Source organism: Pleurodeles waltl, chromosome 11, assembly GCF_031143425.1.
Source record: "Pleurodeles waltl isolate 20211129_DDA chromosome 11, aPleWal1.hap1.20221129, whole genome shotgun sequence".
NCBI lineage: Eukaryota > Metazoa > Chordata > Amphibia > Caudata > Salamandridae > Pleurodeles > Pleurodeles waltl.
In genome coordinates, this window is record NC_090450.1 from 908763267 (window position 1) to 908783023 (window position 19757).

At 45.2% G+C, this 19757-nt stretch overlaps 1 protein-coding gene across 3 annotated transcripts in view; it reads left to right on the forward strand.

Moving 5' to 3' along the window:
• HVCN1 (hydrogen voltage gated channel 1) overlaps positions 1-19757 on the forward strand; it is a 264968-nt gene that overhangs the window by 82109 nt on the left and 163102 nt on the right. Inside the window, exon 1 of one of the 3 annotated variants that reach the window (XM_069214858.1) lies at positions 14923-15189. The exons of the other annotated variants lie outside the window; for them this stretch is intronic. The gene's annotated coding sequence lies outside the window, so the exon portion shown is untranslated. Of the gene's footprint in view, positions 1-14922; positions 15190-19757 lie in introns of those variants that run through there. 3 annotated transcript variants of the gene reach the window in all.

Below are 19757 nucleotides of genomic sequence, written 5' to 3' on the forward strand. Positions count from 1 at the left end.
AGAGGTGAGTCCTTTGACTTCTGTGTACTGTTTCCGCTGTGCTTTTGATGTCATTGGTACTGCCCCAGAAAAGGTGGCGTATAGGCCTGTCTTAATACAGTGGGCGGAACATTGTCTTCCACCTGGCTGTTGGCTGTTACAGCCATGGTGCTTGTTGCTACCGCCGTGGAAGTCGGTGTGTTAAATTGGCTGTCCGTCTAGGTGGTTTCCGCCATGGTCATAATTCCATTTTTTTTACCGCCGGCCTGTTGGCGGTATTACTGCCGCTTTATCACTGACCGCCAGGGTTGTAATGAGGGCCTAAATATTGTTTTGGACCTACAAAGGCGCAACAATTCCAGGCCTCTATGTTGCTAAGCCATCACTTCATCTCGTCCAAGTTATTGAGAAGGAGCTCCCATGCCATAATCGCTTCTGGAGCACCTTCATCAGTACGAGTAAGATGCATGTGAGCCTCCTCTGCCACTCCCCATCCAATTAGCTCCTGCAGCCATGAGGATGTCAGGGGCACCCTGGTTCCCAACCAACCAATGGCTATTCACCGCTTGGCCAATAAAAGTGCAAGCTACGGAAGCTTGTAGGGAATCTTCCACCCTATGGGTCTCACCACCACTCCTAAGAGACAGGCCATTGGGGTCGGAGAAACCGCTATGCCTGTCGCCCTTGCAGGCACAACTTCCCTCCAGTACCCCTGGAAACCCAACACGGGTCAAAGCCAGATGTAAAAAGGTTGGCGCCAACTCCCTGCACCTTACACATCTTGCCTCCTTGGAAGAGTCCATCCTATTCAGCTGACTTGGGGTCACACAGATGGAATGTAGTAACTTAAATCTCTGATTGCAGGACACTGTCGGCACCAACTCACATGTATGTGCCCAATCCACATTCTTAATGGGCTCCTCTAGTTCCCTCTCCCAGGCCAGCCCTACGTGCAGTGTAACGAGCACTCATCATGTCTTCCCGGATTGCCCTATTAAACAAAGTGATAAGATGCCTCGCCTCCCCCAGTGAAGCAAGCCACCAAGCACTCAAGAGGGCTGTGGCGCCGCAGAAATCCCTATCCATATCTTCCTTGCAGTGCGTTCCAGCCTGGGGTAGTGAAGGAAGCCTCCTGAAAGGTGAGGAAAACTTCCCCAGGATACAAGTCACTCACCACCTGACAGCCTCCCACCCTCCATTGATATATCTATGTCAATCACTTGGAACAGTGGAAGATCTCAAAGTCGTAGTTCGCTGTCAAATGGGGCCCTGTGCAGCACCTTCCCAACTACTGCCTCCCAGACCGCAGCCGTCTGCCATATCAGGTAGCCCCGCATCAGTAAGCATACCAGGGTATCTTCCCCCAGCATATCTACCAACAACTTTTTCTCCCAATTGTCATTTTTTGCCAACCATTGAGCAGCATGTTGTAAAGTCACAGCAGAATAGTAAAATCACATATCTAGGAGAGCAAGACCCCCGTCCTCCATGTCTCACTTGGGAACCAACAATGCCACCCTACTACGTTGCCAAGCCCACACCAATGAAATCAGCAAGCTATCCAATTTGCGAAAGAATTGCGGCCCAGAAACATTGCATTCTGGATAAGATAGAGGCCGTGAGGAAGGAAGACCATTTTGGCCACTGCGGACCTACCTATCACTGATAGGGGGAATTTGTTCCAGAATTGTATACAACCCTCCACAACTTTATCTACATTTAAGCTCTTGTACACTGCCTCGGTGTGTGCAACCTGTAGACCCAAGCATCTAAACCCCTCCTTCTCCCATTGTAGGCCTAACACAGATAGTCGGTCTATCGGCGTCCAAATCAGACTCCCCAGGGGAAACAGGAGTGATTTCCGAAGACTGACTGTGAGCCCAGACACCTTGCTAAATTTTGTTTAGTATGCCCATCAAGATCGACACTGACCTGCCAGTGCAGTGGACATAAACCAGTGCATCATCCGCATAAAGGAGATGACGTGAGGAACCACCTACTCGAATCCCCATTGCTCCAATTCCTTGTGCAACAGTAAAGCTAGTGGCTCCATCATGAGGGCTAAGAGGAACGGGGAGAGGGAACAGCCCTGTTTCGTCCCCCTCCCAACCGACCATGCATCAGAGAGGCTACCCCCTATCCTGATGTGGACCATGGGGTTGGTGTACAACAGCTGCAAAAGACAGGCCCAAAACCCATCCCTCCCAATACTGCCATCTGATAAGCCCATTCCACAGTATCCAAGACTTTCTCTAGATTTAGGGAGACCAGAGCTAGCTCGCGATCGTCCTCCATGGTTTCATCATCACATGTGTGAACCTCCGTAAACTGAACGCTGCGCTATGGGCTGGCATAATGCCACATTGGTCCTCATGCACTAATCCACAAATCACTTCTCCCTGCCTTTTTGCCAAGTTTACACAGTATTTTTACATCTGAACTAAGCATCGTAAGGGGTCTTTACGAGGAAGGGTCTGCAGTGTCACCTCTGGGTTTCTGCTAAAGGCAGATAATTCCTTCCCTCATGGTAAGTGGAAGAATCTCATTCGTTTGCGCCTCACAAAAGACTTCCAACAACTTCTCTTTAAGTGTACTGGAGTAAGTCTGATAGAACTTCACAGGGAACCCATCCCCACCAGAGGCCCTGGACCCAGTAAGGCCACCTCTGGCCTCACCCAGTTCCTCCAGGGCGAACTCACTATCCAATTCCTGCATACAGCAGTCTGGCAATAAGATAGACAGCCCCATGCCTGCTAGAAATTCCTCCACCATTCCAGTGGGTCCCACCTCTCTGGAGCGGTACATCTCCTTGAAGTGTTCCACAAAAACACTCAGGATATCCTGATGGCTGGTCAGAAGGGCACTACTAGGAGAACAAATATAAAGTATAGCCGGTGACCTCCTGTTCCCGCCACAATATCCACACCAGCATCATACTGGATTTGTCCCCTGTTTAACCACTGTCGGTATGTACATTTATCCAAGGTGTCCTAAATCCTTTGCACCTCCCTGAGGTAACCCCACTTGCACCACCATGGAGGATGCCGCTGATCCATGGAGGCTCACCAAATGGGAATCCTGAACCTCAAGTTCAGCCTCGACCTGTCGCCGTACACCATAAGTGGTTCCGATACATGCTCCCCTCATGGCTGCCTTAAGGGCCTCCCAGTCTGAGGCTCTGGAAGACGCAGTCCCCCAGTTAATAATTAAGTTAATAACTGAGTAGTCAGTAAGGGACGTCGCCAGTGCTTCTTGACACACCATGTCTGTCAGGAGCTCGGAGGGCATACGCCAGCTATGTGTCTAGCATCACCCCATCGCAAACGTAGCAGCACTGGTGCATGGTCAGAGAGGAACCACCCCACATTCGTTCCCTCAACCAACCTGTGAAGATCCACTCCAGCAACCAACATACGGTGCAGATGGCTATAGGTATTATGGGTTGGTGAATGACAGTTTTAATCCCGACCCCAAGGATGTAGCACACACCAGCCATTGCAGAAAACCAAGTTGCACAGAACCACAGTAAGGGAGAAGGGCCTCAGGGGTTTGGTACCCTGCGTAGGTGGATAGTGGTTCCCAATGCTGTGCCAGACACAATTGTAGCCCCACGCCCAGATCACCGGGGATCGCACAATGTCCTCTATGAGATCCTGGATTTGTTCAAAAAAGTGTTTGTCATTAACATGGGGTGTAAATGTTTAGGATTGTAATATCCTTACCAGCCAGTGTACCCTGGAGCAGGAGATAATGGCCCTCTATAACCGCCTCACTAGAAGTGTGCCTAAAGAGGACCCCAGGTGCAAGCCAGACGGGCACCTCCATAGCACAGGAGGAGTACGTAACTGAAAACTACTGATCCCTTAATTTCTTCCCCAGCTTCTGAGACTCTGCCCCATTAGATGGATTTCCTGCAAACATACTATTTGCACCTTATGACGGTTGAGGAACGAGTGGACCATGTATCTCCTAGTGAAGCTCTTCAGACCCCTAACATTCCATGTTAAGATATTCATACAGTCAGCCATGGAATGTTACAACTCCATCCCTTAGAGATCAACCTCCCACCAATTGGTTGCCATTGTAAAGCATCCAGCTGATGAGAAATAAGTACTCAGTACCACACATGCACCGCAATCAACAACTAACACTCCACAACCATAAAGAGTACAGGACCATTCAATATCCTTAACTCCCCCCCCACCCCAGATAAACATTAAAACAACATTAACTCATTCTGCATATCCATCAAGATCCATGATGCATGGATCCACAGCCTAACCCCATGGCCCACAACCATGGCCTACCACTAAGTGTGGAAAAAGTACTTCCAATCTTGTACATAGTGTAGTACCATACCAGATACAATGCATATCAGCTCAACCCATGGTTAACTCAACTAAATGCATAGTTCCAGCTTCACCCCGGGCGCATCGTCCCACACACCCTGAAAGAGAGAAAGGAGACCAACGCAAAAAATTTAGCAGGAATGAAAAAGACAACATACAGCTATAAGGCAATAACTCAAGCCATGGAGTCTTCCAAGTCCATAGTAAACCCCGGCCCAGGCAAGTCCCCGCCAGCATCTGATACAGCGTCCTGGAACACCAACACAATGGAGTCATTCCCCTGGATCACATCCCTCGTCGGACACTCTGCTCTACGTACGGAGACTCTCCCATTGTGGATCCCCCTTGTGACCGCCAATTTGGGCTGTGAGCTCCACAGGCACTCCCAGTACTGGCCTGCCATTAGCCTGCTCTTTCTCTGGATAGCTTGTTCCCAGACCTCCAATCATTTCCAGACATCTTCTGGAGTATCAAAGAAGTGAAAGCGGCCCCCGGACAAGACTCTCAATTGAGCTGGATACAGTAGCATGTACCGGAGGCCCAACGATTGTAGTTTGGCACTAACCTCCAGGAAGCTCTTCCGGGACCTCTCAACCTTGGAAATCCTGTTGTTCTTAAACTGGGCAGCATGCAACTCCTAGGCAGCTCGAAGGATGCAATCTCTCTCTTTATAGTTCAAAATGTGGCTGTCATAGCTCATGGTGGTGCCCCACGTCTGAGGGGCATCATAAATGCCTGATGCACCCTTTCAATTGCAAACAGCAGAGATAGCCCCATCAACTTAAACATGTCCCAGATCCATTGTTCCACAAAAGTCTTTACCTTCCCTTCAGCTCTCTCCAGAAATCCAAGGAAATAGACGTTGTTATTGCATGACCTGCCCTCTGCATACTCCACTCGAGCCTCCAGGGTCCCAGTCCTGGAGGTAACCATGGTCATCTGTTTCCGTAATGCAACAATCTCGGATTAAAGTTCAGAGATAGAGCCTTCCACTATCTGTACCTTGTCTGACACCGTACGGGGGTCCACTTGGGGAAGGTTCACCTAGAACGCCACTGTTTCTATCTTCTCCTCAAGAGCCTCCCCGGGTCCTTGTATCGCAATGAGCATTGGGGCCCTTAAGAGCTCCCCTGTAGAAGGACATGGGACCTGATCCTCCTTATGACAGACCAGCCTGTCTACCGCTGCTAAGGAGGCACCTGCATGGTGTACTGCTCCATGGTGTTCCTCTCTGAGGAGGGAGCTGGTTGTTTGTTTCTCCCAGTGAGGTGATGCAAGGGGTAGCTGACAAACCCTCCATGCTGACACATGGGCCACCAACACTTCCATGGATGCAAAGAGTCACCAACTCCCCACACAGTCTCCATATCCACGTCTAAGGGGTCCCCCTGCCAGCTCTGAGGTCGCAAGAGGGCGCAAGTTCATCCACGGGGTGGCAAGGATACACAGGAGTCCGTCCACTTCCTCTTAGTCCTGGTAAGAGTACCACCACTGCCCCTGTATTCACATTACTCCAGGAGTAAAGGGAGAAGTGGGGCACGGCTGATCACACCACGCCCCACAGGACACGGTCCCCTGTTGAGCGCTAAGGCCTCCACACCTGGGGCCCCCAATCTCAGTACTAATCCAGCAAGTATGGGCCAAGGGTAGTCCCTCTACGCAACCAGGAGACCAAGTGGTTTGCAAGGGGACACCCCCCAGGACCAGTCAGGAGCAGCAAAGTCAATGGCACCAGTTCCTCCAGGCTTAGGGAATTCTCACAAGGTCTGCAAATTCACAGTGGGAGGCCTGACAGCTTAGGGGTGCACCGAATGTGACAACCGCCCATATCTCAAATCATAATCCACCACGGAGCCATGCGCCTGCTGACACAGCATAAACAGTCCCTTCCTGCTCCGATCCACCTCGAGTCTGGGCACCCAGATGCGGTGAAGAGCTAGCTGTGATGGTAGTTTGGGACAAAAGAGTACTGATTATGGCAGGATTTCATAGGACGTAGCTGTGGCCACAGCCAGCTTGTGTTGCCAACCCCCCGGCCCCCACTGCCAACACCATCTTTAGAAGAAGAAGCTAAGCAAGATTACTTAATTTCTCATCAGCCCTCTGCACTGGAAGTGACATCACTTGATTTCCTATCATATCATCCATCTACACAGGAAATGAAATCACTGGATTCCCCATCATTTATCTGCACAGGAAGTGACATCGAGGCTTCCCTGCCAGGGCCTCCCTAATGACGGCTGCAGCACGGATGCACAATGGATGCGCCGCTCGTGCTCCGAAGTAAAGTACTTCAGTGCCTGGACTACACCGAGCACTAGGAACCCTGGTTCATTCCCTACCCACTGCTACCCAGCCATGCTCCATCATGCTCTCAACCCCAGCCACCACATTGCTGCCACACTGCACCACACAACATGGAAGGAGCATTCGCATGCACCTCCTACAACTTCTAATGCACTCTCCCCACACCCTACACAGACCACTGCTGTACCAACAGCACCCACCCACTCATGCTCACACAGACCAAGCATCGCCCAAACAACATGCCACACTTTCATGCATGCTACTCAACACCCACTTGCTCACACACACACACCACAGAGATATGAGTCCTACTGCACAACTATGCTTCAGTCTTGCTTTTCCTCATGGAAACATGGCTAAACCCAACCTCTGCCCTGGACATCGCTACAGCCATCTCCGCCAACTACAAGACCGTCAGTACAAGCCCCGAGGTGCAGTTGCCATCACAGTCAAAAAGACCACCAGGTGTACCACCTACAAATACACCCCCACCAGTTACACAGAGTATCTCATGTTCAAGATATGCATCCCTGGAAGGGTCCCTTGTGTACACACCACCAGAATGATGCACCAATTACCCCAGCGACATCACAGGCATTATCGCAACTCTCATCATCAACATCAGCACCTTCTGCCTCGTCGGAGACCTTAAGATTCAAGTAGGAGACTCCACTGACCAAAACACTATGGCCCTTCTAGAAAACCTTGGCCTCAACCAGCACATAACGGAACCCACCCACTCTGCAGGACACCACTGGACCCATTTTGATTCTCAGTCAGCAACATCACTGAACTACTATGGATCCTGCCCAACAGAGCCAAGTACCCCTTCTGCACTTGACTCTCAGTGGTAGCTGTGGTCGAGCAGTCAAGGCTACAAAATTTCACAACTATGCCAGCTCAATAAATAAACCCTCTCTGCAGCCTTTAATAAACAAATCTGGCTAGAACGCCTAAACATCACTAAATGTCATATAATTTTGAGCCCAAAAGGAAATAACCATAGAATAAATTAAACTCTGTTTCCTTTCCTCGATATATTGCGCACTGAAGGTGGTTCCATATTTGGGCATTTGCCAACATGCGTCAGTGCTTTTGGAGACGGCAACGTGAACCACAACACCATACGATCTATATATTAGAAAATAAGTTTTATACCAGGATCTCTAACTCAAATAATTTTCTTAGTTTTCTTTTCTTATTTCTTGTCCCTATAAAATGCATATCACCCTCAGAGCAAATCAGTGAATTATGGATTTTGGGGACCAATTTGTTTACAATAATAAAAACGTACATGTGGTTGCATTAAGAGATATTTGTTTAAGTACATTGTAGAAATTTATATTCAGTAACTGGGTTCTCTCTGGTTCAAAGTATTGAACTTTTTTATGATAGTCGTTTCTTGAAAATGTTGGCATGAATGAGGAATGATTGATATATAACAGAATGTAAGTGCAGTGTTTTTAGTATGAATGAGGGGTTGGGACAAGGTTAAATAATATTTACTGGTTACATAATTGTTTGTGGTCAAACTGAAATTGTGTCTGCATATAAGGTGTTGTAGTAAGGTGGTTTATAAATTGTGAACTAATCGGATATTATTTAATAAAAAGTATTTAATTTGGGTATTATTTAATAAATAAAATATATTATTTAATAAAAAGTATTTAATTGTATTCATTTGGGCTCACAATTATATGACATTTATTTGTATTCAGGAGTTATACCTGAATTTATTTACTGAGTTGGCAGAGTTAAGTACTTTTGTAGTGGCATTCCCCTAGTTCTGCCTCATTAAATTCTTTCTGCAGAGGCCCTATTTTGTCGAGCAGTCAAGGTTCCCTAAGTGGGAGGGGGGGGGGGGCTTTGGAGTGTAGATGCAGGTCAGTGAACATAATTCATAACTCAAAAATGCAAACAGTACGAACAATAAATCAAACGCCCAGTCAAATACTTGTTTTTACAAGAAAAATGTATTTTATTTCTAACTGTACACATGCAAAAGAATATAACATTCAGAAGCAACAACATAATCCCCATATAGGTTGGGCCTCTAGTAGTTGTCAAGCAAATTACTGTCCCATCCTCATTCGTATAATGTATTTAGGGTTATTCCCAATTCAACTGTGGCTATTCCGAGGAATGCTCACTATAAGGCCATACTCAAGAATTTCTCTTCGACTCTTCAGGATTTGATCAAAAGTGTCTATAGTGCTGCAGCATTGTTAGCAGTGAGTCCCCTCGGGCCTAACCAACCCAGTTCTTGCCTCACTCACTTTCGCAGTATGGAAGATTTCAGCGGTGCAGCAAGTGCCTTCTGCACCAGTACCTGCAAGTCCTGCTCTGCTCGGAGAAGTTGGGCTGCCTGCTGCAGCACCCGGCAGCGCAGACTTTGTCTCCTGTACCGCATTACTGGAGTTCTCTCAGTCGTCGGAGCAGCTCTCAGCTCACGAAGATTTAGTAAGTTGACTTTACTCAGAAAGTGGTTTAGGGGGGTGAGGAGGATTTCTTCTTTCAGCTCTCCACTGAAGCCCTGGGAGAGAGGGATGTTTTACAGCATACCTATTGTCCAGCACTGTTACCTCCATGCATTGAACCTCTACAAGTACACATGCATTTGGCACATCCATTCAGCCTGTGAGCACTGTTCACCACTAAAGTTTTTCTATACTTTACCATGGTGTGCTATTTACAAATAAAGACACCGCCAGCACACACACACACACACTCACCATGTGCATGCTGCACAATACTTCATACTTTATGTATGGTAGTTCACTCAAGCACACATGCAACCAGCACATGCTTTCATCGTGCATGCACTGTACACCACATCTCTAATTTAATGCATTCCCCACATGAACACATACACCCAGTATGTGCACTAACCATGCATATACTACACAGTACTGCTCTATCCCTGTACTATACCCTTCCCAGGCACACATACATCCAGCACAGAGTCACCACTCCTGTGCTGCGCAGCACTTCACATCTATCTGATGTAAGCCAGGGTGATTTAAACACACAGCAGTGGAACTTGTAAAAAGGTGTGTGAGCCTGTAGGTCTCACTCAAGTGACACAGGGTACAAAGGTCCTGTTCACTACTACTAATCAATACACAGCATGCTGCCACAACTGCGCTTGTGATGCTTAACTGCTAGTGCAAGCTGTAGCTTTTCCTATAATGGCAGCTCCTTGGGTGCCCCTCTCAGTTCAACAAGACCGCAATCCATGAGACAGGTGACTTTCGTGTATAGTTGTGTGGTGGTACTCGATGTGCTGTAATACATCTTTGTAACTCATCTTACCAATTTAAACTATTCAGTCTGGATAATTGTATATTTTCTTTGATTACTTTGTTAAAGTTCTCCAAAGCTCCATTTGTCTCTGGATGATAAATGGAACATTCCTAATGTATAATACCACAAGATTGTAGAAAATCCTCCATAGTTTTTGATACAAATTGAGGACCATTGTCAGAGAGAACGGATACATGAAAACTTTCTCTTTCAAATATCTCACTTAGAAACTTGATTACATTTGATGTTACTTCTTGCAAACTCATCACGACCACCCACTGCAAATATAGATCCATCAGTACAAATAAATAAGGTGTGTCTTGTTTCCCTCTTAAAGGACCCACAATGGCATCTGTTGATGTGTCAATCATTTGTTGCTACTCTTACAGTCTACACAATCCCTTACTTCACGTTCAGTACTTAAATCCATTCCTGGCCACCAGAAATTTGGTCTTGCTTTTGTTTTTACAATCCCTATATGTCCTTGATGAGCTTCAGATATTAGCTTAAATTGGAAGGGAAAATCATCTTCTACCACTTAATAGTAAACCTCTGTCCACTGTTAACTCATCTTTTATTGAGAGCCAGGTTTTTGTTATTCCTCTCCATTTACCAGTATGAATTGCTTGCATGACCTGAGTCAACTTATTATTTTTTCCTAGTTCTTCCCTCCACGTCTCCCCTGTCAATAGCCCTAAAGTTATTTCACATTCATTTACACTTCAAAACAATCTTATTTTGGTTCTTCGAGTACTTGTGCAGATACCAATCTGGACAAGCAATCAGCTGGTAAATTGTAAACACCAGGTACAAGTTCTACAGCAAACAAAGTCCTGTAAGCTATCACCCATCTTCTGATGCATGACGAAATATAATCCAAATCTTTCCTTTTGAAAATATCTTTTAGCGGATTATGATCTATGCATACCTTAAACTTTGTGCCCCAAACAAAATTCTGAAACGTATTTAATGACCAAAAGGTGGCCAAGGCGTCCCTCTCAATCACAGAATAGTTTAATTCTGCCCCACGTAAACATCCTGATGCATAAGCAATCACCCTTTCCTTCTGATCTTTTCTTTGTTTGAAGATTGCACCAAGTTTGCATCTGTAACTATAAATGTTTCTTCTCCTGGACTGTATGCTTGCCAAATGGAAGCCTTGCTTAAGTCATATTTTAAGTTATAAAACTCTTGTTGACAATCTGTCATCCTATCAAACTCCTTGTTCTTTTGCAACAGACCTCTCAAAATGTACAGATTTCTCTGCCACATTTTTTTTACGGATTTACCATAGCACTCAACCATCCCAAGAAAAGATATCACCTCTTCTTTTGAAATAGGATTTGACAAACTTACAATAGAGTCCATCAACTCCTATTCAGATGCTACATCTTCTCCTGAAATTAAATGCCCTAGGTAATTTACCTCCCTTTACCAAAAATGTACATATCTCCTGCTTTAAGGTTGAAACTGCTTGAAGTAATAGTTGTCTTACTCTGGAATTATGTTCAGAAATATTATTACCATACACCAACAAATCATCCTGATAACATTTCATGCCTTTTATTCCTTTAAGAGCTGTTGTCATCACTTTCTGAAAAACTGATGCTGCAGACACCAAAATCAAAAGGTATACACCAAAACGTAAATTCTCCCATTGGTGTAATGAACGATGTGAGTTCTTGAGATGATTCAGTCAATACCACCTGATGATACGATGATGTAAGATCTAGCATTGTAAAATATGTTTCACCAGCAAGGATTGACACAAATTCATCAATATTTGGAAGTAGAAATGTGTGAACAATAATCTTTTTGTTTAGTGCTCTTAAATCGACACAGGGTCTAATATCACCATTAATCATCTTAGCTACTACTCTTGGTAATAACCATACAGTTTCTCCTACCGGTGTTATTATTTCTTGATCAATTAAGTTCTTTAGTTCTTGCTCAACTTTATCTTGTACTGCCACTGGAATATGTCTCACTTTAGCCACTACAGGTACAACTCTGTTGTTCAATCTTATTTGATGTTTGTACACCTTCAAACAACCTAACCCTTTAATAAATAATTGTGTAAACTCTGTCACAAAATCTATTGCATTTGATTCCATTTCTTGTATTTGTACATGAGGCTCAGCATTAAGATTAAATGGCACCCCTAGTACTTGTTGATGAGACCCCCCAATTATCTTCATTCTTCGAGAAATACATCTTTCCAAGAATATATCTGTCCTTCAGTTCAATGGACGCATTAAAATAACCACAGACAAACTTGTTTGGTTGACCACCATATCAACCTGGACTTACATTTTTTGCGCACAACTTGTTTTTACCTTCATACCATTGCCTCAAGTACCATTTGAAATAATGGTTAAGTGCAAACAAGAATCACATTTCATGTTTACATTTACACCCTCAATTTTTACAATTCCACTCGGATGCTCCTTTTCAGGGTCTTTAACTTGAAATGCTACTTCGTGTGTGGATGTTTTAACCTTGTTACCTTAGTCTTTGTTTAACTTTGACTTGCAGCACTTCCTAAAATGTCCTCTTTTCCCACAGCTATGGCACATCACATTCAAATCCAGGAACTTTTTTTGCATTGGCTTCATGACCGCTCCTGCCACAGCAATAACATTCTCCCACAAATTTCACTCAGTCTTTCTTCACCCCAAGTTTGTTGTTCACCTCACAGACAAGTTCCTCCACCTTCTCCGGCTGTACCAATTCTGACAGTTTATCCTTTTAAACTTTTAATTCTGAAACACATTTCATCACGTGTTCAACCTTTTTTGTCACTAATATCACCTCCTCTAAAGGTGGTTCATGCTTGAGCTGAAGCTCTTCTCTGATGTTATCACTTCTGCACCTTAACACAAGTTGATCCTTTATTCTTTCTTTTGTGGGCCCCTCCAAACTTGCACGTTGATGCCAATTTCCTGAGTGCTGTTACATATACCTCAATAGACTCATCCTTGCCCTGCTCCCTCAGGCCAAAATGGTACCTCTCAAGAATGGTACTAATGTGCGGCGACTAGTGATGATCAAATTTCAATAAACATCCCTCATTCAGATCCCTTTGTTCATCATCGCCTAACTCTGGTAAATTCTTCAGAACTTCTTTTCCTTCCTCACCAAGTCAATGTAATAGAAGTGCACATTTGCGTTCCTCATTCAAAGTAGTTTCACACACCTTCCCATAATGTCCAACCATATTTTCCACTTACTCCACCTTACAGTTGGTTCACTTAGACTATTTAAAAGGAAAGGTGGAGGTATTACGTTCGGCATAGTTCACCCTACAGTAAGATTTATAATTTTTTTAATAAAAATATATATTTTCAGTTATACGCTCTATATTTTCAGACAATACAGCTGCTATGCTTTATATTTTGCCAAAACTGCTTTTTATAACCATCAATACATCACCTTGAAAATGTGTGTAACCATCGACCCCTTGTAAAACTCCAAATAACTATTAACGCTCTTTTTACAATACAGTGCAGGCTTGAATGATTTGGTGTGCCTGTCACCATGATGCTTGAAACAACATCCTCAAGTACTTTTCTGCTTGCCAGTATATTTGTCTCCACACAGTGCACTTATTCAGTTATGTCTTACCACTTCACTTTTAGTATGCCCAAATTATCTTTTTCTGTTGCCAACAGGCGTTCCTATTACTGTGACAGGCAAAATGTACTCTGCTTCTGAACGCACTTGTCGCTTTGCCACAAACAGGTGTGCCTGCCACCGTAACAGGCAAAACACATTCATTTTAATGGGGGCATTGATCGCAAAAATGAAGTGTGCCTGTCACCGTGACAGATAAAACATGCTCTGCTGCTGAAACGTGCTCGTTTCTCCTGATTAGTAAGTTTCTCTGACCCAAAATGACAGCACGCATGCTGTCTTATGTGCTTTCTTGAGGAAATCTCCCTTGGTTCCTTGAAAACTCACTACATCATCAAACAATTCTCCGTCTTCGTGCAACTTGGATCTCCCAGAGCACCGCCTGCTCCCCTTCACCACACAGAACATATCAAAAAATGTAAATGTAGATTTATATAGCGCAGCTTAACACCTGTGAGGGTCTCAAGGCACTGTCCATGCGCACGGGGAGATTAACTGATTTGCCCAGAATCACAGGATGTTATGCCAACGAAAAGGCGCAAACCTGTATCTCCAGCTTTGAGGCAGACGATCTGACCGCTGCGCTACATAACCTGCCAAAGATTGTGGACCACACAGAGCGCCATTCGCTCCAGCTGACAACACAACAACAGACTGCTCCAGGATCTTCTGCGACACGCTGACTGCTGCAGCCTTCACTCCTGACTACAGTGCCACAGCGAAAACACCACAAACGTCATAGCTCTCCAAGTGTGAAGCCGTCCTGACACTAAGGTGCCTTTACTGCTTTTGAAACATCCCTCGCTCATCGCCAGTGTAACAAGGGAAAGAATACGCCAAATCCAAAGTACAGTGAGTAAACGTGGAAAGTTTATTTAAAGCACCTCACCCATTATGAATCAGGAACAACTGATTCTATCAACAGTCACTTGGTTTACCACCATATCCTACATTCTCTATTCTATCAATACATTCTATTTTCTACAAACTACATTCCCTAACCTGCCCTAGATAAGCATTGTACATAAAGGTTTAGCAGCATACCACGTGGGCTTAAAGGCCAGTGGAAAGGAAAAGGGGTGCAGATTGCGAGAGAGTATTTGAAAACAGTATTTTGTAAAATAACCATGTTTTAAGACTTCAAAACAGAGACGAGAGAGAGCGTTTGCATGTTTTTTTAAGTCTACTTTAAAAATCCTAGAAACCGACAGACACGTTATCATACCCGAGTGCAAGCTTCTGTACCCAACTATTTATTAAATAAATAATATATTTGCTAGGGGGTGTACCGTCGCGCACACACCCACTGAAGCTACGCCCCCTGGCTATATTACTGTCATTTAACAACACCAATCTTGTTGCACGGGATGTTTTGTTAATTCGGAAAGGCAGGAATGCGTGCAGTCAAGTCTTCGAATCCAGGAAACGGAAAGCAGCGCATCCCTGAGGAGAGCCAGAGAGCCGCGGGTTCCGGGATCCCGCCCAGCCACGGAGGAGAAGAGGCGGAGGGTGGCTCCGAGCAGGGGGGCGTGTAGCATCCGCCACTATCACAACAAGCGAGAGACTCGCGGAGGGCGAGCGTTCGTCTGTGAGGAGAGTCCCCGCGCGAGCCCGAGAGGTGAGTACAACCGTCACACTGCCGGGGCGCCCTGCGAGAGGAGGTCAACCGTTCCCGGTTCATACTGCGTGACGTCCGCGGGACGCTGCGCTACCCTGTTCTAACGCTGCTACAACCACAGGGGGCGCTAGACCACCACCGTGGATTCAGGGGCTGCTGGAACGCTATTCTTACTCCAGGGGGCGCTGGAACGCCGTTCTTCAGGGGGGCGATGGACCACTACTCGTACTCCAGGTGGAGGGGAGCTAGACCACTACTCTTACTCCAGGCCTAGGGGTGGTAGACAACTGCTCATACTCCTGGTGGCGCTGGAACACTGCTCTCCCTCCAGGGGGCGCGGGAACACTATCCTTATTCCAGGGGGCGCAGCAACACTGTTCTTACTGCAGGGGGCGTTAGACCACTACTGTTACTCCAGGCCTGGGGGCGCTGGACCGTTACTCTTACTCCACGGGGCGCTGGAACACTTCTTACTCCTGGGGGCGCTAGGCCACTACTCTCACTGCGTCTACGGTAGTGTTTCGGCTCGGGTGGGAGGCTTCTTCCACTCACGCGCAGACCGGCAGGATAGCAGTTGAACTGCCGCCTTTCCGTTATGTAGCGCCTACATGGGAAGGAGGGTAGTAGTTGCTGCATGCATTCTTCACCTACACTTCATGCTCAAGCGCAGCTGCACGTTCCCCGGAGCAAGTCTGGAGCCAGCATCTCGGCGCGCATTTTTTTTTAATGTTTTATGTAGGACTCTTGACATAGCGCCTTCATTTCAATACTAGCCAATGAACAAAAGTCTAGTTGCTTGCGGGACTGCCGGAAAGCGCACTGGTGCATCGTAAGTGATAGGAAAGCACTATACAAGTAGTACAGCACAGTTGAGCACCAGGAGGGATAGTTTATGCTACAGTGCACACAACCCTCCGCCGCTCAGGGTCCAGGAGTCCACAGGAATGACAGTTTTTTGATAGAAAGTTAAAGTTTCACGAGAAAGGTTTTGCAAGTTTGACGCTCCATTAAAAATTAAATTCCGTGGCGCCGTTAGGGTGAGCTTTGGAGAGTCAAGATGTGAGATTATAGTGACAGAACGAAGCTCGAGGTGACTGCGCTCATCCTGTGTGTCTCGTGCGCCTACAGGCGAAGTGAGTTCAGCTACAGCCACTATGCGTAGTCAATCAGTGTTATATTGAAATAACATACAATTGAAGGCTAGCAAGTGACGGAATGCGGAGTCCGAACTAGACTTTTTTTTTTTGCAGGGTAACTTTCTAAAATTATATTGAAAGAGAACTTGAAGATCACGTATTCAAGTGCCTATATCTTTGTTGGGTAGATAGACAGGTAACTAGTGAAATCCATAATTCTGACCCGAAAAACGTGTCTCAATCGAAAACGAGTTAGAGCTATTAGCGTTGTAAATTCCTAACTGGACTTTTCTTGACACACAAACTGAAAATAAAAAGTAAAACAGTTGGCATAAGCGAGCCGATTCAAAGCGTAAGCAGGAGAGACAAGCATTTACAATGCAACGGGTCTCGCGTTTGCTCATGTTAGAGCTGATCGCGTTGTAAACTCCTAACCCGTCTTTTCACCTATCGGGCAAAAGTGCATTTGTGTACACAACCCGAAAAAGTTAAATTAACTATGTAAAGCGCTCGACTTCTGCCAAGCGAGATCGCGCTCGTAAATTAGAGAAAAAGAAGTCCATGAGCCCGATGGAAAACAGCGAGCCTCGCATGTTTTCTGTACTTGGTCGCTGCGCTCGAGGAGGGCTAGCCACCAGAAAAGGCATGACGTATGCTTGCCTTCGACTAATGAAAGCAAGCAGATTTTATTAGGCAAGCCCACGAAGCAATAAAAAACACTGACGTGAAGTTGACAGGGCTCCGAGCCCTTTTCTAAATACAAAAGCGTCTCGCTGCGATACGCATGCACGAGCGCATGCAACGCAGGCTCGACCCTAATAAAAAAAAAAAAGGAAAAATAAGTTCACTCGCAGTCAAAGTTATTGGCCAAAGTGCAATTATCCATGTAACAGCGTCCATGGCCATGGCTGGCCAAGGCGGTTAAAAAAAAAAAAACCCAAGGAGGGAGAAACGTAAAGCATTTACCAATGAAAAGAAAGGATTTCTGAAAGGCAAGCCCATGAGGAGTGATAGTGATGGGTGTGCGGTGGGCGTGGTTAAAAGCCCAGATACATACCAACACGTCGTAAAAGCAGAACTTGCGCGCTGCTATGCTCAATCTAAGAAAAACTGTTTAGTAGTAATCTTGGGAAGTGTGTTTTGAGGGAGCATCCTATAAACATGTAAGGGAAGAGTTTCACTGTAACTGCAACAGGTTTTGAGCGCCGCTGTGATTTGTACGCATTAATACAGTCGATATAACATCTGACATCAGCTGCACTGTTACCAAAAAAGTAACATCTTAAATTGTATAGTTGGATGCAGTTTTAACAGACCACGGCTATTTCTGCTTTGTGCTTCATGCACAGAGAAACTTAAACAAGAAATTATAGTGTGTCTGTGTGTGTGTGTGTATGTATGTATATATATATATATATATATATATATATATATATATATATATATAACCTAGTGGCAGTCGCCACTAGCTAGTTATAGTTCGGACTTTTTTTTTTACCATAGATGGTGCGTTTTTTGTTTTGATAATAACTCTGGCACTGCTTGACGAATCTTCACGACATTTTAAAAACTTAGACTTTGGTAAGTTCAGCTGCTTTCTAGAATGTTTTGGAGTGATTTGTCAAGCTGGGGCAGAGAAAAAGAGGGAGTCCCTAAAAACTTTTTCCCCATTCTATGTCAATGGGATTTTTCAAAATTTTCAACACGACTACAGCCCGAACCGTTCAACGGAATTACACCAAATTTGGCAGAAAGCTATATCTTGTTCCCTAAAGCAAGCTTTTTGTGGTTTGGTGTAAATCCATTCCGTAGTTTCTGAGATTTTGTAGGTAAAAAAATATAGATATACAGGACCGCGGATTTGAGTTTGCGGATCCGGGGTAAAAGCAGGGTCTTAATTAGCTTGCTGCAACCTGACAGAAAAATTTTGGTTGCCATTTTCTTTTGTCCCATCGGCTCCAGGGGTGGGAAATGATCAGGGAAAAAACGAAGGTACCCCAAAGGACACATAGAGGGGTCCCTTAGGGACCCTTCATGGGTGAAAAATTGCCCAATTATTTATTTATTTTTGTTTATTTTTTTACCAGATCCGTGGATCCGCTTCTGGATCTGTGGATGTGCAAATCCAGAGGTGGATCCGCAGATCTAGGAAAAAAAAAACCACCCACTGCATCCAAGCTCATGCTGCGCACGGACAAAGGCGGTGCGCAGCTTGGGATGGGTACATGTAGGGGGGTTGGCCGTTAGGTCTGGCCATCGGCCACGACTGATGTTCAACATCAGCTGTGCACAGTGCTGTTTTGGGTGGTTATAGGGGTTGGCCTCAGGGCCTTTGGCCAGGCCGTGTTGCCATCCTCTGCCGCGCATGGCCAAAGACCGTGCGCAGCATGGGGTTGGGTTGTTATAGGGGTTGGCTGCCGGGCAGGCCCTTTGGCCAGTCCCTGTTGAACATGGCAAAGGCTGTGTGAGGGTTGAGTTGCTATATGGGTTGGCTGCATCTTTGGCTGTGCACAGTGCAGGTTTTTATAGGGGCCTTGTGGTTATAGGGGTTGGCTGCAGGCCCTGGGGCCACCCACTGTGGCTCACAGCCAACTGCCATGCACAGCGCAGATTTGGGTTGTTATAGGGATTGGCTGCAGGCCCTGCGGCCACCCACTGCCACACATGGCCAAAGGCTGTGCGATGTGGTATTTGGATTAATGTATAGTAATGAAAATTACTTTACGTAAAAAAAAACCATAGAAATTCCCTGAAAAAAACAAAGGTTACAGGGACTTTATAGTTAGGAAATAGAATTTTTTAAAAACATAGAAATTCACCTAAAAAAACCGAAGCATATAGGGATGTTATAGTTAGGCTCACATTTTAAATGTACAAAACCAGAGAAATTCAGTTAGTTATTTCAAGTAACTATAACTCGCGTCCTAAGGTTACAATAACTTGTTCCTCTGCCATGCACAGTTAACTGATCAATAATTTTGCTGCACATGTTCCAGTGACATTATTAATTATGTTATCAGAGATGTCATGAGTGTTGTAATTTGTGGGGTAACTAGCAGTGTATGGCGAGGGAGCAAGTTATAGTTACTTGAAATAACTCTAACAGGTGAATTTCTATGGTTATGTATGTGTAATGTGAGCCTAACTATAATGTCCCTGTTAACTTTGTTTTTTAAGTGAATATATTTGCATATATATATATGTTCTGAGAAGAATAAACACTATTCAGAAGTATAGAGACGCTCAAAAGAATTTGTGCTCTATTAAGTGCATTTTTCGTCACATTTAGGGCTCATTCAATGTGAGAATGCTACTCCATCCTGAGCTTTTATTTACATTAATTTCATGTCGCCTTTGCTGTTGAATCAAAGGTGCTGTTATACAAAATGATTACATAGGTGAACCAGACAGTCGTCAAAGGGGGCAAAATTT